This window comes from Halichoerus grypus, chromosome 13 (assembly GCF_964656455.1).
Source record: "Halichoerus grypus chromosome 13, mHalGry1.hap1.1, whole genome shotgun sequence".
NCBI classification, from domain to species: Eukaryota; Metazoa; Chordata; class Mammalia; order Carnivora; family Phocidae; genus Halichoerus; species Halichoerus grypus.
This window is the reverse complement of record NC_135724.1, coordinates 36366144-36393487: the sequence shown is the minus strand read 5'-3', so window position 1 is coordinate 36393487 and position 27344 is coordinate 36366144. Positions and strand designations below refer to the sequence as shown.

The following is a 27344-nucleotide window of genomic DNA, read 5'->3' as shown; positions in this document are numbered from 1 at the left end:
GATGTGTCTTTTGCAAATATTTTCTCCCAGTCTGTGTCTTCTCATTCTCTCGATATAGTCTTTCACAAAGCAGAAGTTTTTTAACTTTAATGAAGTCCAGCATATCAATTATTTCTTTCATGGATTGAGCCTTTGTTCTATCTAAAAAGGCATCACTATACCCAAGGTCATCTAGGTTTTCTCCTATGTAATTGTCTAGGATATATAGCTTTGCATTTTACACTTAGGTCTACCATCCACTTTGAGTTAATTTTTGTGAGGGGAGTAAGGTCTGTGTCTAGGTTCATTTTTTGTATGTGGATACCCAGTTGTTCCAGCACCATTTGTTAAAGAGACAGTCTTTGCTCCACTGTATTGTCTTTGCTCCTGTGTCAAAGACTATATTTATGGGGTCTTTTTTGGGCTTTCAATTCTGTTCTATTGATCTATATTTGTCTTTTCACCAATACCACACTGTCTTTATTTCTGTAGTTTTATAGCAAGACTTCAAGTCGGATGCCATCAGTCCTCCAACCTTGTTTTCTTCAATGCTGTGTTGACTATTCTTGGTCTCCATATAAACTTTAGAGTCAGTTTGTTGTTATCCATAAAGTAACTTGCTAATATACCTCAAGGGTAAGTCTTGTTAAGAAGAACAGCGTGCTCTGGCATATTTTAAAATGGTTCCTTTTCCCCACCTTTTGCCAGATGCCCTGTGGTGTTTTTTCCCTGATATTTAATTGTGAGGATCTGGTTGAGCTCCTGGAGGTAAATCTCACCATATTGTGGGGGCCCCCAGATAGCAGGGTCTCCCTTAAGTTTTTCTCTCAGACTTGCCCACACTGAGTCTCTAGCAATTACAGCTTTTCTTACCCTGGCACTGGTTTCCATAGTAGATTCTAATCATGAATCTCTGCTCCTCTATTGAGCTGTGACTCCCTGTATCTACATGCCTGACTCTCCAGTCTTGGGGCAGTAGTTTGCCTTCTGTCCTCCCCTTTCTTATGGATTCAAGAAGAACTGTAGGCTTTTTTTTTGTTTTGTCTGTTCAGCTTTTTACTTGTTAGGATAAAGTAGCAACTTCCAAGCTCCTTACATGTGGAACTGGAAACCAAAAGTCTTTCTTGTAGATTTTAGACTTCCATGAATGTCCTGAATGTATACATGAGATTTTTAGATCAGAAACAGATTTCATATTACAGTTGACCTTTGAACAATGCAAGGGTTAGGGGCACTGACCCCCCATGCAGTTGAAAAATCCACATAAAACTTTTGACTCCCCCAAAACTGAATTACTAATAGCCTACTGCTGACTGGAAACCTTACCAATGACCAGAAGCTTTACTGACAAAATAAAGAGTCAATTAACACATATTTTGTATGTTACATGCATTCTTACAATAAAGTATACTAGAGAGAAGAGAAGGTTATTAAGAAAATCATATGGAAGGGACACCTGGGTGGCTCAGTTGGTTAGGGGGTCTGCCTTTGGCCCAGGTCATGATCCCGGGGTCCTGGAATCGAGCCCCACGTTGGGCTCCCTGCTCAGCAGGGAGTCGGCTTCTGCCTCTCTCTGACCCTCCCCCACTCCTGCTCTCTTGCTCTTAAAAAAATCTTTTTAAGAAAAGAAAATCATATGGAAGAGAAAATAGATTTATAGCACTGTACGTATATTTATAGAAAGAAACGGTGTTTAGGTGGCAGGGACAGGGGCGGCGGGCCTGGCCCACAGGTGGTGATGTGCAGCAGCCTGGTGGCCTCAGCTCCTCAGCACTAGCTGCCTGGGAGACCTGTGGGTAGCAATAGCAGCCGGAAGTGCAGCACAGCGGCCCCATCTGCCTGGTGGGGTGCCACCAGCCCAAGGTCATCAGCGGCTGTGGCCACATGGGAGCCTGCCAGCCTCCAGGAGGCGACCACAGGGAGTCCCATCACGGGGAGTCTCTGCCTGGCCCGGAGGCTCTCAGGCCCTCAGCTGCCCCTGCACAGCCCCAGGGCCAGAGCAGAGGACTGGGGGGCCTGGGCACTGGGGCCACCAGCCGTCCTTGCCCTCTGGGTGTGTTCCTACACTTCAGCCCTGCCTTCTGCCCGCCAGTCCTGGGGACTGCGGATGGTCTCAGTGGGCCTCCGCAGATACTCAGAGGGCAGCAGGTGAGACCTCTGTGCCAGTCGCCTTAGATTAGGTCCTGTGGAGACTGGCAGGGCAGTTGTAAATAAATGCCATATGGCTTTTACTGTCAAAGGAAAGGAAAGGGAAAAGGAAAAGGAAGAAAGAAATCCACCTGTAAGTGGACCCACGCAGTTCAAACCTATGTTGTTCAAGGGCCTACTGTATTTACTGTGCAGAAAATGACAAGCATGGGCTTCTGTGTCCCTGAAATGATGACAGCAGGGTCACATGCAAAGACACAGTCTGTACTGTAAGGGAGGAACACAGAAATTTGGCCACTTATGTACAAGAAAAAGAGCCCTCCCTCCCTCCCCTTTGAGAGAGTCTCCTTGGAAACCTCTTACTCTAACCCTTTGGAATAAATAAGTATCTCCAGGGCCCAAATAAGCTCAGCATGTCAGCTTTTTAAAATGTACAAATGTCTGTGTGTCTGGGTTTCATCCCTTTTGAAATTTCGAAAGCCATAACTTAGGAAGATAATGCTCCAACCGAGGCATCCATCCTAGAATTTTTTTTTTTTTTTTTTGGCTCTTGGAGCGATAAGACAAAGCTGCTGGGTGGAAGTAGTTAGCTCTGCCTTCAGGGAAACAAATGATTGCAGATCTAATCCTAATAGGTGCAAAGTAACATGTCTCTCAGGGGGAAGTGAAAAAATTCTCTATTGAATATTAATTTCTGCGTCTCTGGAGTCTGAGGCTTTAATAGGAACACTGAGAAATCCAGGGGAGATGTATTTTCAAAACAAAACAAAACACCTTACCTTTCATTCCTTTAACCCTTCCCCCATTTAAATTGTCTTAACTATTTTCTCTACATACAATGAGAACCACAGCAGAAAATGCAATAATTTTTTGTTTCAACCAAACGTAATTTAGAAAAGTCAAGAGAAAAAGGAAAATTATATTTACTTGTATTTTTAGTCTTTGTTTTTCTGTCTTCCTTACTGGTGTTCTAAGATTCTTGCATTTTTTTGGTACTATGCTTTATTGAGATCTAGCTCACCTACATACAATTCACTGATTTCAAGTGTACAATTCAATAGTTTTTAGTATATTTACAGAGTTGTGCAACCATCACAATAATCAATTTTATAACATTTTCATCTCCCCCAAAAGAAACCTCATACTCTTTAGCTATCACCCTCCAAGTCCTAGGCAGCCACTAATCTACTTTCTCTCTGTGCAGAATTGCCTATTCTGGAGATTTCATATAAATGGAATCTTGAAATAGTAATGTTTTCTGACTGGCTTCTTTCACTTAGCATAACATTTTCTAGGTTCATCCCTGTTGTAGCATGGATCAGTACCTCATCCCTTTGTATTACCGAATAATAATAATATCCCATTTTGTGGATACACCATATTTGATTCATCTATTCATCAGTTGATAGACATCTGGGTTGTTTCCACTTTTTGGCTATTATGAGTAATGCTGCCATGAATGTTAATGTACAAATTTCTGTGGGACATATACTTTCATTTTTCTTGGGTACCTACCTAGGAGTGAAACTGCTGGGTCAAGTGGTAACTCTAGGTTTCAAACTTTGAGGAAGTGCCATATGGTTTTCCAAAGCAGCTGCACCATTCTACATTCCCACCAGCAATGTCTGAGGGCTCCCATTTCCCCACATCCTCACCAGCACCTGTTACTGTCTTTTTCATAGTAGCCATCCTACTGAGTGAGGAGTGTATCTCACTGTGGCTTTGCTTCACATTTTTCTGGTGACTAATGGTGTGGACACTCTTTATATCTGATTATTGGCCACTGGTTCATCTTCTTTGGAAAAATGTCTATTCAGATACTTTGCCCATTTTAAACTTTTTTTTTTAATGACTGAATTGCTAGAGTTCTTTATATATTATAAATACAAGACCCCTATCAGATATATGATTTGAAAAAATTTTTCCATTATGTGGGCTGCCTTTTCACTAAAAAAAAAAAAAAAAAAAAAAAAAGATTTATTTTAGAGAGGCAGGGAGGGGCAGAGTGAGCCTCAGGCCAACTCCACACCCAGCAAGAGCCCGATGCAGGGCTAGATCACAACCTGAGTGGAAACCAAGAGTTGGTTGCTTAACTGACTGAGCCACCCAGGCACCCCAAGTCTTTTCACTTTCTTGATGGTATTTTTTGAAGGACAAAAGTTTAAAATTTTTATGAAATCCAAACTATCTATTTTTTCTCTGGTTCTTATCCTTAGGGTGTCCTATTTAAGGAAGCACTGACAAATCCAAGGTCACAAACATGTGCTCCTATATTTTCTTCTAAGAGTTTTACTTATTATTTTTTTATTTTTATTTTTTTTTAGAGAGAGAAAGAAGGGGTGGGGGAGGGACAGAGTGAGAGCAAGAATCCCAAGCAGGCTCCATGCTCAGTGTGGAGCTGGACATGGGGCTCGATCCCACAACCTAGAGATCACAACCCAAGCCAAAAATCAACAGTTGGACACCCAACTGAATGAGCCACCCAGGCTCCCCCTTCTAAGAGTTTTATTGTTTTAGCTCTTAAATTTAGGTCTTTGATCTTTCTTGAGTTAATGTTTGTATAGGGTATGTTAGTGGGTAAGTTGCCTTCTTTTTTCTTTTCCTTTCTGTGTTAAGAATTTCCTTTAGCCATTCTTTTAAAGTAGTTCTACTGGCAACTGACTAATTTTCTTAGTTTTTCTTCATTTCAGAAGGTCTTGATTTACCCTTCATTCCTAAAGGACATTTTCATAGAATATAAAACTGTGGGTTGACAGATCTTTTCTTTCAGTGCTTGAAAAATGTGCTATTTCCTCTGGCTTCTATGCTTTCTGTCATTTGGATTATTTTTCCTTTAATAGGTAAGGTGTCATTTTTCTCATTGCTAAAGAATTTTTTGTCTTTCCTTTAAAGAATTTTTGTCATATATCTCAGTGTGGCTTTCTTGGGCTTATCTTGTTGCGGATTTGTTCAGCTTCTTGAATATGCTAGCTTTTATCTTTTGTCAAATTAGGGACATTTTCAGCTATTATTTCTTTGAACACTTTCTCAGCACCACACTGTTTTCTCATCTCCTTCTGAGACTCCAATAATACAAATAGTAAATCTCACTGCTCCCTGTGGCTCTGTTTTGTTTTTTTTTAAACTGTTTTTCTCTATTTAGATTAGGTAATTTTCTACTTTTTTATTGCTTACATGTTTACTTTTTTTATACAGATGCATATACTTTATGACAGTCCAGGTTTTATATTTAGGATTATATAATTTATATGTATAGATATTTATAATAGTAATTGTTATTTGCCTATAAACCTCAGGACCCCCTCCATCACCCTCAAATAATGAATGTCAGCCTAAGACACCCACTTGCCCATTCGGGCCACTTTTGTCACCTCTCAACAGGTTCCAGTACCCTCCTGCCCTCACCTTCCCTCGTTCTCCCACATCTGCTCAATCTCGAGAGACCACAGCAAAGCAATTTTGCCACAAACACATTGATGAGATGACCTCTCAGTCTGGCATCTGAAAGCAAGAAGCTAAGTACAGGACAGAACCAATGGGCAGCTGGCCAGCCAGCCATTTAGGAGCCTCTACCCAAACTCTTCAGTATGGAGTATGGCTCAGGCCACCCATCAAGCAAACACAAATCTTCAAAACTGCTCCTGACCCAACAGAGTCCTACTGTGACCACAGCTGTCCCACGGACCCAGCAGGACTGAGGGGCAGATTCTGCCCCAACAGAAGGGCAAGGGCGGGAACATCCGAAGCCCACTTGGGGAGAGAAACTCACTTGCGAGTCCTGGGAATCTCTCGCCTTCCAGGATGCCCGGAGCCCTGGGGGCCAAAGTCCCAGGGGCTCCAGGGGCTCCAGGCTTACATCTGGCAAGGTCAAAGGCTGCAGCACCCCAGAACACACAGTTACATTCTCAAATCAGAAAATAAGGTGGGTCTGGCCAGCAGAGGAACTAAATGGGAGTCTGCTTGATAATATTCAGTGCGGTCAGCCTTGGCCACCTTCCACCACCTGACCATAGCCAATCTCCTCTTCCTTCACAGCGCAAGCTGATCCCAAGGGAAAAAACAGCCCTTACTCCCGGAACCCAAGCCATGCTAATGAATACACAGGCTACAGCTGGTCCTCAGGCACTTTGGGCTACCCATCCTGAGCACGGCTATCCAGAAAGAGCTAGGGCTTAGTCACTTTCATGCACTTCACACAGGTTTTAGAAAAAAAGAAACACACATACCACACCACTCAGGTACTCACGCACATCCTCAGGCCAGTTGGTCCTCCTGGTAGCTGCAAAGTGTCTGAAATTCGTCCCTGGAGACCATCCTGCCTGTTCCTCCAGCCTTCTTTCTGAAGAACAGCTTTAGCATGTTGCTCTCGTTTGACCCTGTGATGGGGTGCTGGCTGCTTCACCCCAGCTCCACCATCAGAAAACGTTCTCCTCTTTTGAACCCCAGGAGGGACAGCTGAGTGCCAGGGTTGGGGCCTGGTGGGGAGAAGTGGGGGTGGAGTGTGGGGCATCCCAGGAGGGCAAACAGGGTGCATCATGAGGTTTAGGATGTGTTGGGGGGTAAGTGCAGGTCCAGGTTGGAGGGGGCAGACAGAGAATGGGCTGGAATGCACTGAGCCTTACGGGGAAACTCAGGGAACGATGGGATTAAGCCTAAGGTGCTGTTGCCATGACCCCTCCTTTAAAGGAAGCCCAATCTAGGATCTCAGGCGATCCACCGGCGTGGCAGGTGAGTCCTGGGATGAGAAACACCTGGGTGCCCCAGGTGCCAGAGGCTTCCCCATCTCAAACTCCTTCTTAAAGCGTCTGGCTCAAGCCACTTATCAACCAAACTCCAATTATTGTCAATGCCTCATGCCCCCTTCCCCCTGCGTCCCCCACCTCGAGTCAGCAGCACCTGGGCCCAAGGGCCCAGCAGTACCCGGAACTTGGGCCCAGAGACTCTGCAGAGGCAGGATGCCGGGGTCCAGGACAGGGGAGCGAACCGGGAGCAGATGCAGAGCCTGCCCTGGAGAGAGGCTTATGGCCCCAGGGCTGCAACTCCAGCTCCTGTTTCGGAATCCTGGGGCCCCAATCTGATGTGTGCCAAGGTCCAAGGCCACAACTACCCAAAGGCGCCTTTCCACTCTGAAATTTCCAAGCTCACTGACGTTCCCCCACTCTGTCCTTCCTTTCTACTGTTGAGTCCATCAAGTGAGTTTTCCATTGCACCTATGGTGATATTTTAAAGTTCCCATTTGGGTCTTCTTTAAATCTTCAATTTCTTTGGTGAGACTTTCTATTATTTGCTGAGAATTTTTGTCTTTTCATTTGTTTCAAGCTTGTTCATCACTGCTCATTGAAACTTTTTTTTAATGAGTAACAGCTGTTCTAACATTCTTGTCGGATCATCCCAAAGTGTGTCGTGGAAGCGTTGCTAGCTGTTAATTATCTTTTCTCATTCAAGGTATAGTGATTTTCCTCTCAGACATTTTGGGTTATGAGACTCTGGATCTTAATTAAATTTTCCGTTGAACACGCGTCCTCTGCCCGTGCGCGAGCGCTGGGGAGGGGAGCGAGCGCCCCCTGCTGCAGCAAGGTAAGTATAGACGTTTCCTCACCCCGCCTCCGCGGGCGCGGTATCGGGCGGGGGGGGCGTCCAGACTCCCGCCTTGGGTTTCTTTACCACCACCCTGGCGGGGGCTTGGGGCCCCTTGTTGCAGTGGGGCAACGACAGAAGTCTAGGCTCTCCAGGGGCGCCTCAGTGGCTCGTTGGTTGAGTTTCCTCCTATTGGTTGTAGCTCAGGTCATGATCTCAGGGCTGTGGAATCGATCCCTGCGTGGGGCTCCGCGCTCAGCCGGGAGTTTGTTTGAGATTCTCTCCCTCTGCGCACCCCCTCCCTGCTCTCACTCTCTCAAATAAATAAATAAACCTTAAAAAAAAAAAAAAAAAAAAAAAAAGCCTGGACTCTCCATTTGGAGATGGGGCCGGTTGGAGCCAGTTTTCCTGGCTGGAGCAGAGCTGCTCTTTCTCGTGCTTAGTAGCCTCTTCCTGGTCCTTCAGCTAGAGGGGGCAGGCTTTTCTGGAGGCTTTTCTTGTCTGCACGCACCGGTGTCTGCAGCTTTTATGCTTCTCTAGCACTCGTTCTACGTATATAAAGCACAACACTAACAAAAACAAAAGACAGAATTCAACATCACCCCCCTGCCCCAGGTCCCGAGTCTCTAGCTGGTCGGCCACCTTCTCTCCACCTTTTAGTGCTTTCTGATCTTTGTGTTCTCTGTAATGCCCAAAGTTCTCAGTGCTACTTAGCAGGCCAAAGAGGGAGACGTGTGTTTATTCTGTCTTCTAGGGAACTGAAATCCCCATTTTTGTTGACTATTTTTAAACCTTTTGCTGTTCCTGAAGGTGGGACGTGTGCACACGAAATGGGGAGTCTCCACCTATGAAGGACAGCACACTTGCTTCTGCACGTGGTTTACCAAGGGCCTTCACCTTTACCTCTGTACTGGGTTTCTGTGGCCACTATAACAGATTACTGAAAACTTGGTGGTTTCAAACACCAACGTCTCGTCCTGCGGTTCCGTGGGCGAGCAGTCGGACAGGGACTACAGTCAATGTGCCGGAGGGGCCGTGTTCCTTTCTGTAGCATCTTGGGGAGAATCTGCCCTGCGCTTTTCCAGCTTCTAGAGGCTGCCCACATTCCTGGGCTCATAGCCCCCTTCCTCTGCCTTACAAGCCACAGCCGGTCAGCTTCTCAGAGTCCGTGACTCTGACCTCCTCTTCTGCCTCCCTTTTACTTGAGGACCCTTGTGATTGCAGTGGGCTCACCTGGATCATATGGGATACGCTCCCTATGTGAATGTCAGCGGATTCCAACTGCAACCAGCTTAATTCCCACCGACCAGGAAACCTCACGTACTCCTAGGCTCTGAGGCTTAGCACATGGACATCTTCGAGGGCCATGATGCTGCCTCCCATACCATCTCACTCCATGCCGGCACAGCTGGTAGACGGTGGCCCTGACCCCAGGATTACCGCTTCCGGGGAGAAGAACAAGAACTCCCCACAAGAGCTCCGGAAGGCAGGTCTCATCAGTGTTGTTTCCCTTTACGGGTAGAAAAATGGAGGTCTGGCAAGACTAGGTATTTTGTCCTGGGTCACAAGACTACTGCTGTGCGGTATCCTAAAGCAGGATCGACACTGCAGGGTCAGACGTCAAAAGCAGGCATCCTTCCGGCCAGAGGAGCTCCGCCTGTGTGGACAGCCCCTTCTGTGCCAGAAAAGCCCATTTTCAGAGCCAGATCGGGCTGGATTCAAGTGTGGCCATGAAAAATCAAAAAGACCCCTGCCTTCTGGAGCCTGTGGGGACAGTCTAGCCCTGCCTCAGACAGGTCACAGCTAGTCACAGCCTCAGGTCTCCCTTTCCTCTGGGCCCTGGTCTGGGGAAAGAAGGTGGTACCGGTGAGGGATAGTAGTAGGATGGGGTACCACAGTGACCCCTCCCTCCCTGTTCAGGGTCCCAGGTCCTAGAGACTAGCCCAGTACATCATGTTTCCCCTTGCTCGAAGCAGGGATGCATGGAGGCTGGCTCTGTGCTGAATAAGAGCGAGGGCATCCGGGGGGGGGCAGCTCCAACTCCCACACTTTCTGGGTCCCATGTCCACCTCAGAACATGCCAGCTTTAGGAGCACAAGTGGTGGCTGCACACGGATGAGAGTCCACAGCCCTGGGCAGGTTGTGTCTCGGGCCCTGGGGAAAGAGTCTTGGCTTCATGATCCCACTTCGCTTCATTTAGGTTCCCCTCGGTTGGTCTCCGTGAGAATCTGGGAGGCACCCTATTAACCCCAGAGAATTGCCCCTTGCAATGGGGCCCTTGTCACCACAGCGATGCCCTTGGAGGAACCATAAAGCAGGCCTCCCGAAGTGTGACCCATGGACTTGCCAGAAGTCACACTCTCAGGCTCTACCCCCAGACCTAATGTAACGGGGTCGGCTCTGGTGCACTAAAGTTGTGTTAAAGGATCATTTTCAGCAAAAAAGAAAAAGGACTCTAATAGATAGAAAATAAACCTGTGTTAAAGGTTGTATTTAACTCATTAGTGAAGAAACCTGAAGGATGTGACAATCAATTCAAAGGAAAATCCAAAGCACAGACACATTTACACATCGGGAGTACTTGATGAACTTGCACATGGATCCCAAACTGGCTTTTCCACATGGGAGGGGGGGTTGTCTTTCCAGCAGAGAGAATTCATTTGCATGCCTGTAGACAAGAAGTATTTTGCATTGGGGCGCCTGGGTGGCTCAGTCCTTAAGCATCTGCCTTCGGCTCAGGTCATGATCCCAGGGTCCTGGGATTGAGCCCCGCATCGGGCTCCCCGCTCCGCGGGAAGCCTGCTTCTCCCTCTCCCACTCCCCCTGCTTGTGTTCCCTCTCTCACTGTATCTCTCTGTCAAATAGATAAATAAAATCTTAAAAAAAAAAAGTATTTTGCATTGCTATCGGTCATCTACAATTTATAGTTATAAAACGGCACTTTGGGGGGAACCTGGCTGGCTCAGTTGGTGGAGCATGCGACTTAATCTCAGGGTCATGAGTTCAAGTCCCACGTTGGGTATGGAGCCTACTTAAAAAGGAAAAAAAATAAAAATAAAAAATAAAATAGCACTTTGGCAATAAAAGGCCAGAATCAGATAATCCCAAAGCGTGTGATCTAAACAATTCATAGTTTCCATGAAATCATACACTTTCCCCTACATTTGAGAACCCCCCAGCTGAAAGGACCCAATACACTTTGGTCACACCACAGCCTGGCTTACTGGGGGACACCCCCTCAGCAAGGCATAGGCTCTTAGTTAACCCTGGAAGCCCTAGCCCCATCACCCTTCCCGAGGATTGGGAGAGGCTCAGGCAGCCCCCGGAGTGCTGCATGTTGCTTGTTACTTTGACAAGGACCCTGGATTTCTATGGTGAGGATCATTATGACTCATCAGTAACCCACCTGTGAATGCCTCTGAACCCACCGGGAATGAGCAATTGACTTGATGGGAGTCTGAAATAATTTGCTTCTAAAAGGAATGAATTTGCCAGGGAATACGAGCTTTAATTATAGACAGACATTGCCAGACCTTGCATTCTAGTCATTTCTTTAGAGCTTACATCTACCAAAATGACTAGAATTGCCTCTAAAATGTCAAGATGTGGGGTTTTACAGGTCTCTGCCTCTTTTTTAGCCGTGGAAAGCGAGAGTCCAAGCTGCTGGAGCCGCTGGAGCAGCTGAGCCGACCACAGGACCTGCAGCCGCCTGTCACCTCCGGGCCCAAGCTCCAGCCGCGCTGTGTGTTCTCCGCTCGCCTTTTCTCCATTGGACCCAGATTCCCCTCTGCACTGACTGAGGTGGGAGGGTGCTGGGGAATGAGGGCTCAGGTGTGGTCTATGTCCAGAAACGGTACTCTGTGAGCCAGAGTAGGGCAAGCAGACGGGGGCCAGTTCATTCCTGGATCAAATAATGTACCCCCAAGAGCAGCGAGAACTTCTCAGAGCAGAAAACACATCCAAAAGCAACCATGCAGTGCCTGGTACACAGTAATTCCTCAAGAAATGTGTTTAACCAATCCTGGGGCGCCTGGGTGGCTCCGTCCGCTGAGCATCTGACTCTTGATTTCGGCTCAGGTCATGATCTCGGTCGTGAGATCGAGCCCTGCATTGGGCTCCATGCTCAGTGGGGAGTGTGCTTGAGATTCTCTCCTCCCACCCCGCCCCTCCTCTGCTCTCTCTCACTCTAAAATAAATAAATGAATCTTCTAAAAAAATGCGTTTAACCAATCCCAGTGGCATTTACTATGCTGCTTTATGTGGAAATTGGACTCCTCACCCCCCCTTTTTTTCCTGGGGGAGGAGGTTTAGCCTTGGCTTAAAAATAAGCAGCTGATCTAGGCTCCTGGGGAGGTCTCGATGGATCAGGCTCGGCATACCTTGTGCGCAGGTCCTATGGGAGCATGCATTCAGGGCCAGATGTGGGGTGCAGAGGAGGATGGGCAGAAAAGACAGTGCACCGGAGAAGTCAAGATGGTGAAGGGGAAGGGGGCACAACCCCTTTAATTATTCATTTGTTTAGTAAACATATAGTGAGCACTTACTACATATGAGGCTGAAATGGAAACAGTTCATCCAGGAGTTTCCCAGTCGGGGTTGCCTGGAATCTTAAAAGGTGTTCGGTGGGAAACGGATACTGATGACACAGGTGCGTGAAACTCTGGGTTAGACCAATTTCGACGAGTCTCTACTGTTTCCCTGTGTTCTCACCAGAGGTGACTTGGGCCAGGGGTGCAAGAGGAAGGGGGCCGAGTCTGTGAGCAGTGTGCGCTCTGGGGGAAATCCTGATGGATGCGACGGGGCCGGCTGCTCCAGGCCGACTTCCTCCTCAAAATACAAGGACCCGGAGCCTCTAGGGAGGCCAAAAGGCAAGCGGAATCAGAGCGTGGAAAAGAGAGGGCGATGAAGGAGCTGGCCAAAGCAGCCTCCCCATCCAGACCCCTCTTCCGCGAGGTGGTCCCAGAGCAGCACAGGGGTCTCCCAGAGCTCGGGGGGCTTCCAAGCAAACAGGCTGGCCCTGTCACTGCCCCAAGTCAGTGGCCCCAGCGTGAGTCTCCAGGCTCTCCGGGCTCTGGCCTTATCTGCCACGAGTGCTGGAGATAATGACGTAGAGCCTTAGCTCTGGGCCGCCTGCCTCCCCCCAGCCCTGCTGGTGCTCCGAGACTGCGAGGAGCACTGGACAGCCTAGCTCCCGACCGCCTGCATGTGGCTGGCAAACACCAGAAGGTTCCATGCTGGGACTCCCTAATCCTTAGGGTCTCAAAAGGATCCAGGCAGTGTCTGCTTCCACTTCGAGTCCAGCTACAGCCTGGTCGTGACCTCCTCTGAGCTACTGCAGCAGATCCTGGCCTGGCCTTTCTTGTCCCTTCTCTCTGCTTGTTGCCACCCCCCCCCCCCCACCCGACAGCCAGACCCACCTTCTGGCAGGCAGGCAGTTAACGCTGAGCTCCAGCATTTGGGCAGACAATAGGCAAAGAGCAGTGGGCAAGGTCCACATCTCGTCCTTAGGAATGGTGGAGCCCAACGCAATGGTGGGCACAGAGCAGGTTCTCCTTACAAGTTCGTTGACTGACCGACCTTAGCGATGAGCAAGACGTGTGTGGATGCTGCCCTCGTCTTCTCATGGTCTAGCAGGGGAAATCGGTACGAGTTAAACAGTTGCAAATGATTAAGTGAACAATTACATTTTAAGCACCAGGAGGGCAAAATACAAAATTCTGTGGAGGCCACCGTCTGAGCTGGACGGGTAGTGAGCAGTCAGGCAGGCTTCCTGGAGGAAGTGAGATTTAAGCTGAGACTTAAAGGATGAGAAAGTCGGCTGGGTGAAGAGCAGAAGAAAGAACATTCCAGGTGGAAGGAATAGCATGAATGGGGCCCTGAAGCACGGCTCCGGTCACAGCCCTCTCTTGGCTTGGTTCCCCTCAGTAATCCCCATGACTGCAGCCCCGCAAAGCCCACACTCCTCATGTGGGCCCCCCAAGCTCAGGCCAAGCCCTTCTGTCAAACTTCTCTCCTCCTGCTCTCCTGCAGAGCTCAGGACCCCGCCAGATGGGCTACTCTTGTCCTCAGCGCCTACCCTGTGTTCCCAGCTCTGTGCCTTTGCGGAGCTGCTGAGGCCCCCAGGGACTGCCCTTTCCTCCCATCTCCACCAGTTCAAATCCCTCCACAGCTCCAGTTCTGGGCGTGACGGAAAAGGCACAGTCCACCCTGCGTGTCCCGCTGAAGGCAGCTATACCCCCGGCCAGCCGCCCAGAGCAGCCGGGGACCCTGACAAGTACACAGTGGCAGTGGATTGGGGTGGGAGGTGGCGTCTGGAGCTCCAAGCCCCAGCGGTGAGCTCGCTGCCGACAGCCTCCCCTGCCTGGGCTGGAGGCAGCCGGAAACCTGCTCGTGGACCAGGGTCCTGAAAGCCTCATCAGCAGTTTGGCTCTCGCAGGTCTCACCAGAGAATCCTTACTGAGCACATCCGCATCTGTGACACCACTGTCCCGCCAGCACCAGGGACCTGCTCCCACCGTTTGCTGCCCCATGGAGGGGTGCCTGTGACGTGCCAACCCAGAGTCTTCCCCGCAGCAGGCCTGATGGCCAGGCCACCGGCAACAGCTCAGAGTCAGCAGACACGTGGCAAAGTTCATCAAGGGGAGTACTGGCCAGGGAGACAGGACTGGAGCGGGTTCTGCCCCGAGGGATCAATCATGGTCACTGTTTTACGGCGGTGACACGGAGCAACGGCAATGGTGCTGGGGAGGCCATGAGCCAGGCCCTGGCATTCAGGGGGGTCTTCCTGAATTGAGGACCCCATTAAGTCAGTGGCTTTGCTTTAGGGGGAGTGCTGCCACTTGACAGAAAACAGACATTTGGTAAGGCCAGGCCAGTCGGCTCTTGAAAATGCCATTCCCATGGAACAGAGAGGCCTGCCGGGCTCTTTTCACCTTGCTAGTCATTGAGTCTGAGTTGATCTGCCCCCAAATATGGGGATGTCAGGCCAAAGAGTTCCAAGGCATCCATGGGTCAAGCATGCCGTTTCAACAAGAGCATGCTAATAACGTCCTCAAATAAAAAACACAAATAGTGCATTTGGTGGCTTGTCCAGCAGGTGGCGCTGTTACACTAGGAAATGTCCCTAAGTAACCCTGCAGCCATTAAATCTTTGATAGAAAACGATTTCTCTTTTTATTGCTGGAATTCTGTATTGTTTCTCCGGGACCACCAGGATGGTTAGGGAGGAAAGTGGGGAGGGTGCAGTCTACATGAACCACTAGCATTTATGTACATGCAGCAACTCCGGATGGGAGAATCCCCTCTGACACTTACCGGAGGGAAAGTGCAGACACAAAACTCAAGGATATTTACGATCCTTCAGCAGTGGGAAGCCACAACACTACAGTGAATGATCCACAGGGCCCACCCTCAAGACCACTTAGGCTTTCCCTCCCTACCTTTCCTTTACCAAAACCCCATCAGTTGAATTTAGGAGACTTTTTTCTCTGTGAGAACATGGATCAGAGTCTAACATGCACACAAGTCAGGGACTGCAGTGACATGAGTCCTTAAAACCAGGAGCCCAGGCTATCCCCCGGCTGGGAGCACACGGAGTGGTGGAGGCTAGCCCAGGGAGAACAGTGGAAGCAAAAGGAGGCAAACAAGGTCAGCTTCTTTTCTCCCTTCCTCCAGGGTCTATACCTGAGCATGGGCACTTCTTCCTCCCAGTTTCCGGTGCCTGAGCCCTGGGGCTTCTTCCCCCTACAGTGGCCACCACATTCCAACTTGTGGTCCTCGGTGCTTTGGGCACCTCCATGCCCAGTGCTGAGAAATGGCCCAGGTAAGAGCGGTCAGGGTTTGCCATCTTGGTGCACACAGTAGGAGATGTAGGAGAGCAGATGCTCAAAGACTGTCTTCCCCAACACTGAAAAAAATTATACAATAAGATAATGTCAAAAATATATTAGATAACTTAAAATGGAATACTAAATACAAACCAACAAAGTTTAGCCCAAAGGTAGAAACGGAGAAACAAAAGTGAAAAATAGAGGGAAAAAATAAATAATAAAATGGGAGGCCTAGATCCAAATATATCAATTATTACATTAAATGTAAATGAAGTAAACACACCAATTAAAAGAGAGGTTGAGAGCACAGATTTTTAAAAAATGACCCAAGTACATACTGTCTAAAGAAACTCTTCAAATATTATGACAAAGGTAGGGTAAAAGAAAAAGTATGAAAAAAACTATAACATGGAAACCCCAACCAAAACAAAGCAACGGTGACCATATGAATAGCAAAGTAAACTTCAGAGCAAAAGAAATTACAAGTTAAAGAGAGACATTACATACAGACAGAAGAATCAATTCACTAAGAAGGCATAATCACAATTCTAAATGTCTAATACCCAAGAATAGCACTTCAAAATATAAGAAGCAAAACTTGTCAGAGCAGAAAAGGAGTAGATACATCCACTGGTATACTTGGAAACTGCAACCATCCTCTATGTCATTATCTAGAAATAAAAGACAGAAAATTAGCAAAGATAGAACTGAACACCACCACCAACTAACTTGAATTAACTGATATTTATAGAACATTCCACACAACAATGGCAGACTACACATTCTTTTCAAGTGCACATGGAATGTTTACGGAGGTAGACCATACTGTGAGTCATAAATCAAACCTTAACAAATTTAAAAGGATTTAAATCATACAAAATATACTTTCTGACTATAATGGAATTAAACTATAAATCAATAACAGGAAGATAACTGAAAATTCTCCAAACACTAGGAAAGAAATGATACACTTTTTCAAAGGAAATCTCAAAGGAAATTAGAAAATATATTAAACTGAAAGAAAATTAATATATAACATATCACGGTTTGTAGGATACAACTAAAGTGGAAGAGGAGTTTACCACGTTAAATGCTTGTATTACAAAACAAGGAATGTCTCAAAGCAACCATCCAAGCTTGCACGTAAGAAACTGGGTGGGGAGGGGGGCAAAATAAACCCAAAGTAAGTAGGAGGAAGGAAATAATGAAGAGCAGTTATTAATAAAATTGGAAACAGAAAATCAATGAAACCAAGAAGTGGTTCTTTGAAAGACCAATAAAATTGATTTTCTCTAGTCAGACTAACAGAAAAAGAGAGAAGACAGAAATGACCAAATCAGGAATGAAAAAGGAAATGTAACTACAGATCTCATAGACATTAAAGCAATAATAACATCTCTGTGCAAATGAATTTGGCAAACTACATGAAATGGACCGAATTGTCAAAACCCACAAACTACCAAAACTCACCCGTCATAAAATAGGTAACTCAATTTTAAAACATTCTCATCACCCAAAAAAGAAACCCTGTGCCCATTAGGAATCACTCTCCTTTGCCCCCCTAAACCTCCAGCCCTAGGGCACCATTAATTTACTTCCTGCCTCTATGGATTTGCCTATTCTATGGATTTGCCTATTCTGGACATTTCGTATGAATGGAATCATATAACATGTAGTCTTTGTGACTGGTTTCTTTCTTTTACCATAATCAAGGTTAGTCCATTTGTAGCCTGTGTAAGTCCTTCAGTTCCTTTTATGGTTAAATAATGGTCCATCATATGGATATACCACATTTGATTGATTAGTTGATAGACATTTGGGTTATTTCCACTTTTTGGCTATTATGAATAATATACCTACAAACATTTGTATGTAAGTTTTTATGTGGACATATATTTTCATTTCTCTTGGGTATATTAGGAGTGAAATTGCTCGGTCATATGGTAACTGTATGTTTATCTTTTTGAGGAACTTCCAGACTTTTCCAAAGTAGCTGTACCATTTAGAGTCCCACCAACAGTATATCAGGGGTTCCTTACAACACTTATTTCTTATCTTTTTAAAAATTCTAGTCATCCTAGTGAATGTGAAGTAGCATCTCATTGTGATTTAAATTTGCAGTCCCCTGATGACTAATGATGTTAAGGCCTCTTTTCATCTGTTTATTGGCCATCTGTAATCTTTGGAGAAGTGTCTATTTGAGATCCTTTGCCTATTTTAAAATTAGGTTGTCTTTTTATTATTGAATTGTAAGTGTTCGTTATATATTCTAGATACAAGTCCCTTATCTGATATATGATTTGTAAATATTTTCTTCTCCTCTGTAAGTTATCTTTTTACTTCCTTGGTGGTATCTTTTGAGGCACAAAACTTTTTAATTTTGATGAAGTTTGTTTTATCTTTTTTTCTTTTGTTGCTTGTGCTTTTGGTGTCATATCTAAGAATGCTTGTTTTTTTTTTTTTAAGATTTTTATTTATTTTTGAGAGAGAGAGAGAGAGCGTGAGCACAAGTCGGGGAGAGGGGCAGAGGGAGAAGCAGACTCCCTGCTAAACAGGGAGCCCGATGCAGGGCTCAATCCCAGGACCCTGGGATCATGATCTGAGCCGAAGGCAGATGCTTAACTGACTGAGCCACCCAGGTGCCCCTAAGAATGCCTGTTCTAATCCAAGATCATAAATGTTTATATCTATATTTTTTTCCTAAGAGTTTTTTTTTTTTTCCACATAAAAGCTCTTAGTTTTTGTTTGGTGGGGTTTTTTTTAAAGATTTTATTTATTTTAGAGAGAGAAAGCATGAGCAGGGGGAGGGGGAGGGACAAGCAGAGTCCATGCTGAGCTCTAAGCCAGACATGGGGCTTGAACTCATGATCCTGAGATCATGACCTGAGCCGAAACCAAGAGTCGGCTGGTTAACCAAGCCACCCAGGCGCCCCAAAAGTTCTTTGTTTTTTAACCCTCTCATGAAAAATCTCAGTCACCACAGATAAAGTCACTGCAGAATCTTTACTCCTTTTGTTGTCCAATCTCCAGCTCACTCGTTGCCAGCGCCAACACTGGCTTTTGCAGTCTCCCTGACTTTCTTCATTCCGTTCTTGCATTCCTTTCCCTGTTTTCTTGAGGTATTTTTCTTCTCATGCAGGCCATGTCTTGCAAGCCTATGTTTAGGTTCATTTTTCTTTGCATAATCCAAGGAATCCTAAATCATGCCAAAGCCAGTTGTCTTGCCACCCCCAAAATGGTTCTGAATCCAAAGATGACATCTGGTGTGGTCTTGTACATTTCCGCTAGTTTTTCCCGAAAATCTGTCTTAGGTACTGTTGCCTTTCTGGGGTGAAGAACATCAATGACCATCTGTTTCCACTGAAGTAGTTGGTTGGTCATGAACTTCCTGGTCTGGATAGTTATTGTGTCATTCATGATGGTGGCCAAACTTCAAGCAGCCAGGCAGGAAAAGAGAGCTTTCTGAGATTTGAGTTCTAACATTTAGGTCTAGGATCCATTTGAGTTAATTTTGACATGTGTATGGTTTGAGGAAGGGACCTTTTGTATATGAATATCCAGTTGCTAAAAAGACTATTCTTTCCCCATTAAATTGTCTTGGCAGGCTTGTTGAAAATCTATGGACTACAAATATGAAGAAGAGTTTATTTTTGGACTCTCAATTCTCTCTCATTGGTCTGTATGTCTATCCTCACACCAACACCACACTTTGATACTGTAGCCTTGGAGTAAATTCGAAATGCGCAAGTCCCCCACTTTGTTCTTCTTTGTTTTGACTATTGTTGGTCCCTGGCATTTTCATATGAATTTCAAGATCAGCTTATCGATTTCAACCAAAAAGGCACTTGGGATTGTATAGAGATCGTATTGAGTCTGTAGGCTAGATAGGGAGTACTGCCATCTTAAGAATATTAAGTCTTTGGGGCACCTGGGTGGCTCAGTCAGTTAAGGGTCCAAGCTGGTTTCAGCTCAGGTCATCTCGTGGTCCTAAGATTGAGCCCTGCGTCGAGCTCTGTGCTCAATGCAGAGTCTGCTTCAGATTCTCTCTCCCTCTCCCTCTCTCCTTTGCCCCTTGCCCTGCTCGGGCTCTCTCTTTCTCAAATAAATAAATAAAATAGTTTAAAAAATATTGTCTTCCTTATTTATTTAGGTTTTCTTTAATTTCTTTTGATAATGTCTTAAAGTTTTTGATGTTCAAGGCTTATATTTCTTTAGTTAAATTTATTCCTGTTTTATTTTTTGATGCTATTATAAATGTAATTCTTTTCTTAATTTCACTTTTGGATTATTTACTGCGAGTGTATACAAGTAAAATTATTTTTTTGTACCTTGCATGTACAGTTTATATTTTTGGTGTATTGATCTTGTATTTTGTAATTTTGCTGATTTCATTAATTAGTTTTCCTTTTTTTTTTAAGATTTTATTTATTTATTTGTCAGAGAGCGCACAAGCAGGGGGATCGGCAGGCAGAGGGAGAAGCAAGGAGCCTGATGCAGGGCTCCATCCCAGGACGCTGGGATCATGACCTAAGCCAAAGGCAGATGCTTAACCGACTGAACCACCCAGGCGCCCCAGTTAGTTTTTATTTTTAGTGCATTCCTGAAGATTTTGCCAATTCACGACTACGTTGTCTGCACACAGATAGTTGGAGGAACGATCACAGGAAACAGTGCATGCGTCTGGTAAATAGAGAGCTCTCCCAGGTGACAGCTTGTCTCATGCTCCCTTGTTAGGTGCTATTCCCCTCTTCCTACCCCCACTTCCTCTGCAGTGGTCCTCTACAAGGCCTCCTCTGCAGGGCCACTGTGAGCATGAGGCTGGCACCGGGCACAGGGCAGGGGCTCAGCGAGGGTCTGTCCCCTCCCTGCCTCCCTCCTGCATGCGGTGGAAGCTTTAGTGGTCCACACGGGCAGTTCACTTCCTCTGAGTCAGGTGCTGTGCTTGCCTCCTTTGGAGGAGCATCTCATTCAGTAGGTAAGTGGAGGCACCACTCTGTGCCCTGCTCTGTGAGCAAGGCCCTTCCGCTGCTCTGGAGCATCGTGAGCAGCAGGGCTGGGGGGTTAGGGGGGGCGTTGGGGGGACACAACTCCAGGCAGAAGAACCCTCTCAGTCCTAAGCCCTGCCTGATGGCTGCCAGGCTGAGCTGCAAGGCTCGGCCAGTCCAGGGAGGGCACAGGGGCACAAGTGTGGATTCCGCCCCAGTGGGAGCCCCAGCCCCCCAATACCTTTCCCGTCCCAGGTAATCACACAGCTGCACACCAACACAGGATTTCTCAGAGATATTATTCCCTAAGTTGAAAAAAAAACCCCAATGCTATTATGAGCAAAGTCTGTTGAAAGATGCGCTGAGAACATTTTGGAGATGCATTGCTGTTAGTCGGTTTTATGGCACATTTGCATTTAAATAGATTCTTTAACTCTTTTTCTGAACTTCACAATAATACGGCCTTAAAATGCTGACTAATAGGGTGGCGTGTGCTTAATTTTCACTTCAATTTTAACATTGATACATTATCTTATCGTCGCCATTCCGGCTCAAATGACACTTGCAAATCCAAGTTTTAAATTTTTTTTCTGTTCTTTTTGGTTAAGAATCAGACAGATCCTGGACCTGCATTACAGAAAAGGTGCTCATCTTGTCGGCTGGTCCAGCTGTCCCAGGTCTGAGCTCTTCTTAGAAGTCAGCCGGTCGTGTCTCCCACCTCCCGATCTCGGCAAGCTGCAGCGTTGTGCAGGGGAGCTCTGCCAGGAAGGGCTCCCCAAGCCGAGAGCCAAACCTGTCCTTGGCCTCAGCCAGTGGTGTGCTCAGGCTGGCTCGTCCCACCTCTCAAGAGCTGAGGATTACGTTTTTAGGAAATTTGCAAGCCAGTTCCTCAGCAATCATTATTAAAAATTAAAATATGTAAGCTTCTAAGTAAACAAAATATATTAAAAATGAAGGTAAAATATACTCAAAACTCATTACTTCATTATGGTTTTATTACTACCTATGTCCTTGAGCTCATTCACATGGTGGAAGGACGATATAATGGTATTCGGTAAGGTTATGCTGGTGGCTTAAAATTGGCCCCAGTGGGAGCATTTATAAACCAGTCCCCCTTTTTTTCAAAGAGGCAGTTGCTAACCATGTACCAGCGAACCACTGAGAGCAACTGGCCCAGCCCTGAGTAACTGTGGGTCTTCTTTCTGTCTTGTTTGTCAGCCCTGGGCCGGACAGCCCCAGGTGGCTCTCAGGATTCCAGGGGTGGCTTGGCCAGTGCCAAAGGCCTACGTGATTTCTCTTGATGTAGCTCTAAGCAGCAAATAAAAGCAGCTGAATGAGACTGCTAAGGGGGTCTGTCCTGTTCCCTGCACACTCTCTTGCTCTCTGGACTCTGAGAAAACTCCCCATAGGGATCTCTACCCACTCCTCTCCTTCAGCCTTGGACCCACCTCTCCTAGGAGAGATCTGGGACCTCAGGCCCAGCAGGTGCTCTGATCTGGAGGACATCCCAAGGTTCTGGACTCCCACCTGGATGGCAGGAGCAGCATCTCACCGATTTCTCAGCCTCCAGCCCCTTCTCAGGTCTTCATCTTATGATGCCCCTCCTCTCCTCCAGGACCCACACTGGTTCCCTGCTACCTGCCCCAACCCTAGACAACTCTCCTCTCTGGCTCTCAGGGACGCACCCTACCCTGAAGTCCAGTCACGACGCTTAGAATGAGGGACTTCAAGAGAGGGAGCATGAAGAACACCTTTGTATATCTTAGTTGGTTAAAAAAGGAACACTTGCCCATTAGAAAATCAGTGGAATGGTCCCAGATGTCAATTGCCAGTCTTTTCTACCCTCCTCTCCTCCACTATTGCTCTCCTCTCCTCCTCCCTACCTTACTAAATCCTACCCCTGCTCCAGGGCCCACATGAAGGCCACCACTGCCTCCCAATCCTTCTCCCCTTGAAACACAGGATGAGAAATGTGATATTTAAAAGGCAGTTAGAGAAGAGGCACCGTATCGCTACCATGTTCCAGGGTGGGATGCAAGCCCCATGATGCAGGACTTGTCCAAAAGTCCACACCCTCATCTAGGGCCTAAAAGGCCTAAAAGTTGGGATGGAGGGGTTCCCCTTCACCTCAAGTACAGAGAGGGGCTTTAGCAGAGCACTTGAAGAGCTTGATTAGCATTCTGTGTGGTTTGGGGGGCACCATGCATGCATGTGCAGTGCCTGCCTGGAAAGTGAGCAAGTGAGAGGCAGGCTTGCCCCCAGGGTGACATCAAGGCAGAGTGAGCTGAGTTTTAAAGGATGGCCAGAATTGAGACAAGCCTAGGAGATTAGGGAGGGCATCGTAGGCAGGAGGAGCAGACCACAAGTGCAGAGGCTCTAGTAGAAGGGGTATGTTCCAGCCCCAGGGGCCCCCGCAGATGGCTGAAGAGCAGAGGGTTTTGCCAGCAAGAGTGAGAGGCCCTGGAGAAGGTGCCCAGGGCCAGGTCAGCGCCCTGCCTCCTCGGCCACCCTCCCTCCCGCTCGGTCTCCTGTGCCAGCATCCCCCAGGGCCACTCGTCTCTCCGTGTCCCCTAATCTCTCTAGATTTTAATCCCCCCTGTGCTGTGACAGCTGCCAGTTCAAACGCCGCCTCTGGGCTCCTCCTCCTTCACATCTCCACTCCACATCTCCGATCAACTTTTCAAACACAATACATCCAACTCTGAACTCGTAATTTTCCCCTCCAAACCTGTTCTGTTTTCCTCATCTCTGGCTTACAACATCATCCTTCCAGCCAGAAGTCAGGGGTTTCCTCTGTCCACATAAAATGTATCACCTGGTCACCCGCCTCTCCAATGGTCACCTGAGTCCAGCCATTTCTCGCCAACTCCAATGCATCCTCTCTATCCCAACAGCCACCATCACCTCTTACCCAGACACCTGGCCTCCAGCTGCCCCCTGAACCTCTACTCCCCATGGTTTATGCTTTACACAGTAGCCAGAGTGATTTTTCTGAAAATGTAAGTCAAACCATATTACTCCATGGCTTAAATCTTCCAGTTGCTTCCCATAGCACCCAGAATTAAAGCTGCAGCTCTCCTCTGGCCTAGAGGGCCCTGTGTCTGGGTCCTTTCCATGCTCCAGGTTCATCACATGCCCTCCCAAGGCCCCAGGGACCCTGTCCTCCTCTGCCCTCCCCACGGCACACCTCTCCTGACTTGGGGTTTATGCACATGCTGGTCTTCCCATCTGAAATGCTCTTCCCCAGTTCTCATTCTTCAGGACTCAGCTTAAATCTCTCCTCCCTGGGGACACCTTCCTTGGTCTCCCCACTGCCTTCACAGAGATTTCTTCCCTCTGCCCCCACCCTTTAGGCACCATCCCAGCATTTGGTTTTCTTTACAGCGTGTTGTATTTTGCTTACTTCTCATGCATCCCTACAAGGATCCAGTGGCGGTACGGAGAGCTGTCCTAGGTGCTGGACACCGAGCTAGGAAAACCCTGAGCTCTAGCTCCTTGTCTCCAGGAGTCCAATCCCACCCCACCCTTCATTCTGCCAACAATTCAGGTGCCCCTGATGGGTTATCCTCTCCTTCCCAAGGCCCACCTTCCACTTATCCCATCAGTGGAGGGCGTTTCCCATCCCCTTCCTAGCAAGCCACCTCCCTCTCCCCACCCAGGGCCAAATCTGACCTAGTAGCCTCCAGAAGCCCCCCAGCCAAGTTGCCCAGCGAGGTGGCTTCTGGGTTATGGAAGGGGCCTTGTCTGCAGACACCACAGGCTCACCGAATAGTGGGGGCAGAGAAGTGGGGAAGAGGAGAGACAGCCATGTACAACTGGGCTTGGGGCTGTCCTCTTACCTCCCTGCTTAATCTCCTTGATAAGGTTTATGCCATTTTCAAAGAGCTTCCTAAAGCCTTGTTTTCTGTGTTGGACATCTTCCTGGCTTGAGGTCTAGTGTGGGTCTGGATAAACAGAGGCATTTTTGTGAGGTTAAAGACAGATAGCCTGGAGCACTTGGATGGCTCAGTCGGTAGAGCATGTGACTCTTGATCTTGGAATTGTGAGTTCAAGCCCCACGTGGGATGTAGACATTACTTAAAAATAAAATCTTAAAAAAAAAAGAAAAGAAAAGAAAAAGGAAGAAAGTTAAGCTTTAGGAGTTTCTTCTGTTTTTGTTTTGTTTTTCTTGTTTTTGTTCACTTCCTATTGTGGAAAATTTCAAACATATACAAAGGTAGAGCTAATTGAATGATAAATCTCTATACATCTCCCTTTGCGCCACTCCTGGTTCATCTTTACCTCACCCTCCAGAGGATTATTTTGAAGCAAATTCCAGAATTCAAAACATTTCACCTGCACATATATAGTACCTCTGAAAGATAAGGAATCTTTTATGTAAATACAATCCCAAGAATCACATCTAAAAATTTTTGACAATTTCCTCATAGCATCAAAGATGCAATCAATATTCATCTTTCCCTGGTTGTGTCATAAATGGTTTTATTTTTGTGGTGCGTTTAAATCAGAATCCAAGTAAGGTCCACACTTGGTTATTGGTTGATAAAACTCATAAATCTCTTTTAATGTATAACTTCCCTTCCAACTTATTTTGCTGTTGTAATGTATCTGTTAAAGAATATGCTTCAGCTGGAGACATTCTCTTCGTCTCTTGCCCTTGCCTCTGCTTCCTGTGAAAAGTCTCGGTTCTTCTTTATCTTTCCTGAGAACCAGGCGGGGGAGGGGGCTGGGGGTCTAGCTGTGATGCCATCAGTCATTTCACGCCCGTTTCAGAGAATACACCCCTTCCTCAGCAGGGCCCGGCATTCCGGCGGCCTCAGGCCCCTGGGGTCCAGTCTCTCTGGGGCACCCTGGCACCCTTCCTGCCTGCACTGGGGTGGGGCAGCCGGTGGGGTCCGGGGGCCTGTCTGTGTCCATCAGAGACCACTGGGAGCACACCTGGTCAAAGTCAGGTTTACGGTCTTGTGGCACTGAGAGAGGCCGAACCCGGAGAAATGTGGGTGTCTCAGCGAGGGTTAGGAAGGACTTAGGGTCTGATGTGGGCTTGAGGGGGGGTGATGTGGGAGAGAGCTCAGGGAGCGAGCCGTTCCCTCTGGAGTGGGGGCAGTCTGGCGACGAGGAATAATCGCATTTCATCCAGGAGTCGCAGGGCATTAAGTGGACTAACGCTGTCATTGGTGAAGAAGCCTCCGTCATTTGCCTTTGTCAGGAAGGGGGGCGGTCTCTGGGCCCTCCTGCAGGTGGGGGAAGTGTTCCGGTGTCTGTCCCTGCTCAGGCCCCGCGAGGGCGCTAGGCCAGGGGCGGCGCCCAGATCTGCTTGCCCAAGTTCGTGGCCTTCTCCCTCTGCGGTGCTCTCTTGGCCTAGTCCCTTCACCTTTGGGAGCTTATGCTTTTTTAAAACAATTGTTTTGTCCCCTGACCATCAGTTAGAGGGCTCTGGGGAGGGAGCGGAAGCAGGTGATCCCCCAGCATGCGTGATGGCAGCCCAGCCCCTAGAGTTTTTGTCTGGGCCCGCCCGGCCGGAGAACCGTGCCTCTGTGAGGCCTGCCCTTATTTATTTAAGTCCAATAAATCCAATAAATCCAATATTTATTTAAATATTTAAGTCCAATAAATCCAATAAATCCTTATTTATTTAAACCCAATAAATCCCCTCCTTGTGAAACGACGGAAATGGGTGGACCAGAGGTTGATATCGGAATTCAGAAGTTTCCAGTTCCCTTATTTAATGAGAACTGCATTTTTTTTTTTTGCCAGAACTCCACTTCATCATCTGATTTTGCACCGAGGGCTGTGTCCTCACAGGGGAGTCTCTGGATTCATTTGTTTTCCAAAGTGGATTCCCATGGCTGAGTAACTTTGTTTCTTTCTATCTGGAGCGGTAGAAATATTTGCTTGTTAGAAACTGTCAAGGTAGCAAATGGACACTTTAGTAAGAACCATACTTCTCATCTGTGAGATCCAGTATTTTTAATTAGCTAGCTGGACAGCTACTTGTCTTCTTTAAGGTATAAATTATTAAAGGCCACGGGAAGGAAAACATCCATTTAATGCAATGACGTGCTTACACCATTTATGTCTCAGTAACTTGGCTTTGCTCAGTTGTACTCTGTGGAGAAATAATGGCAATATTATAAAAGAATTATCACTAGGATGTGATCCCAGGGAGCCAAGAATGTCCCACCACTGTCATAATTACACATCCCTGGTAATGTGTTAAAGGCGCAGGAAACGTCACTCAAGAAGCAAGTCAGCACTGGGGATGGAAAGTCTGATTCGAGTTCTGCAAATCCCCAAATGTTTAATGGGGCTCATGGCACGCGCATTGAGAAGAAAGCAGGAGATAGCCAGGGCCAGAGCTGCACAAAATGGTCTGAGACGAAATCAATCTATAACCCCTTTCTAAAAAGCTTGTTCCGTGGGGCGCCTGGGTGGCTTAGTCGTTAAGCATCTGCCTTCGGCTCAGGTCACGATCCCAGGGTCCTGGGATCGAGCCCCGCATCGGGCTCCCTGCTCGGCGGGAAGCCTGCTTCTCCCTCTCCCACTCCCCCTGCTTGTGTTCCCTCTCTCGCTGTCTCTCTCTCTCTGTCAAATAAATAAGTAAAATCTTAAAAAAATAAAAATAAAAAGCTTGTTCCTCTCTATATTTTTATTTTTAAAGAGCTGTATTTGTATGTAGGCTGGGATTTGCTACTGGAAGTGAATGTAATCTCTGAACATGACATGAGGCAGGCATGTCATTAGAAAGCATCCACGGTCATTAATGGTGGGCACAATATTAACAACAGCACTGCCTGCTGTCATTTATAGGGCAATCCTCGGGTGC

The 27344-nt window shown here is 47.0% G+C and overlaps 1 protein-coding gene and 1 long non-coding RNA gene across 2 annotated transcripts in view; both read right to left on the bottom strand.

Annotated features, from left to right (window-relative positions):
* LOC118533873 (zinc finger and SCAN domain-containing protein 30) overlaps nucleotides 1-27344 on the bottom strand; it is a 508183-nt gene that overhangs the window by 385774 nt on the left and 95065 nt on the right. The window lies entirely within an intron of this gene.
* LOC118533885 (uncharacterized) overlaps nucleotides 12177-27344 on the bottom strand; it is an 82643-nt gene continuing 67475 nt past the window's right edge. Inside the window, exons 2-5 of the long non-coding RNA XR_013443331.1 lie at nucleotides 16097-16204; nucleotides 15388-15610; nucleotides 13122-13331; nucleotides 12177-12556 (exon numbers count right to left, since the gene is read on the bottom strand). This is a non-coding gene — a long non-coding RNA (uncharacterized LOC118533885). The remainder of the gene's footprint in view (nucleotides 12557-13121; nucleotides 13332-15387; nucleotides 15611-16096; nucleotides 16205-27344) is intronic.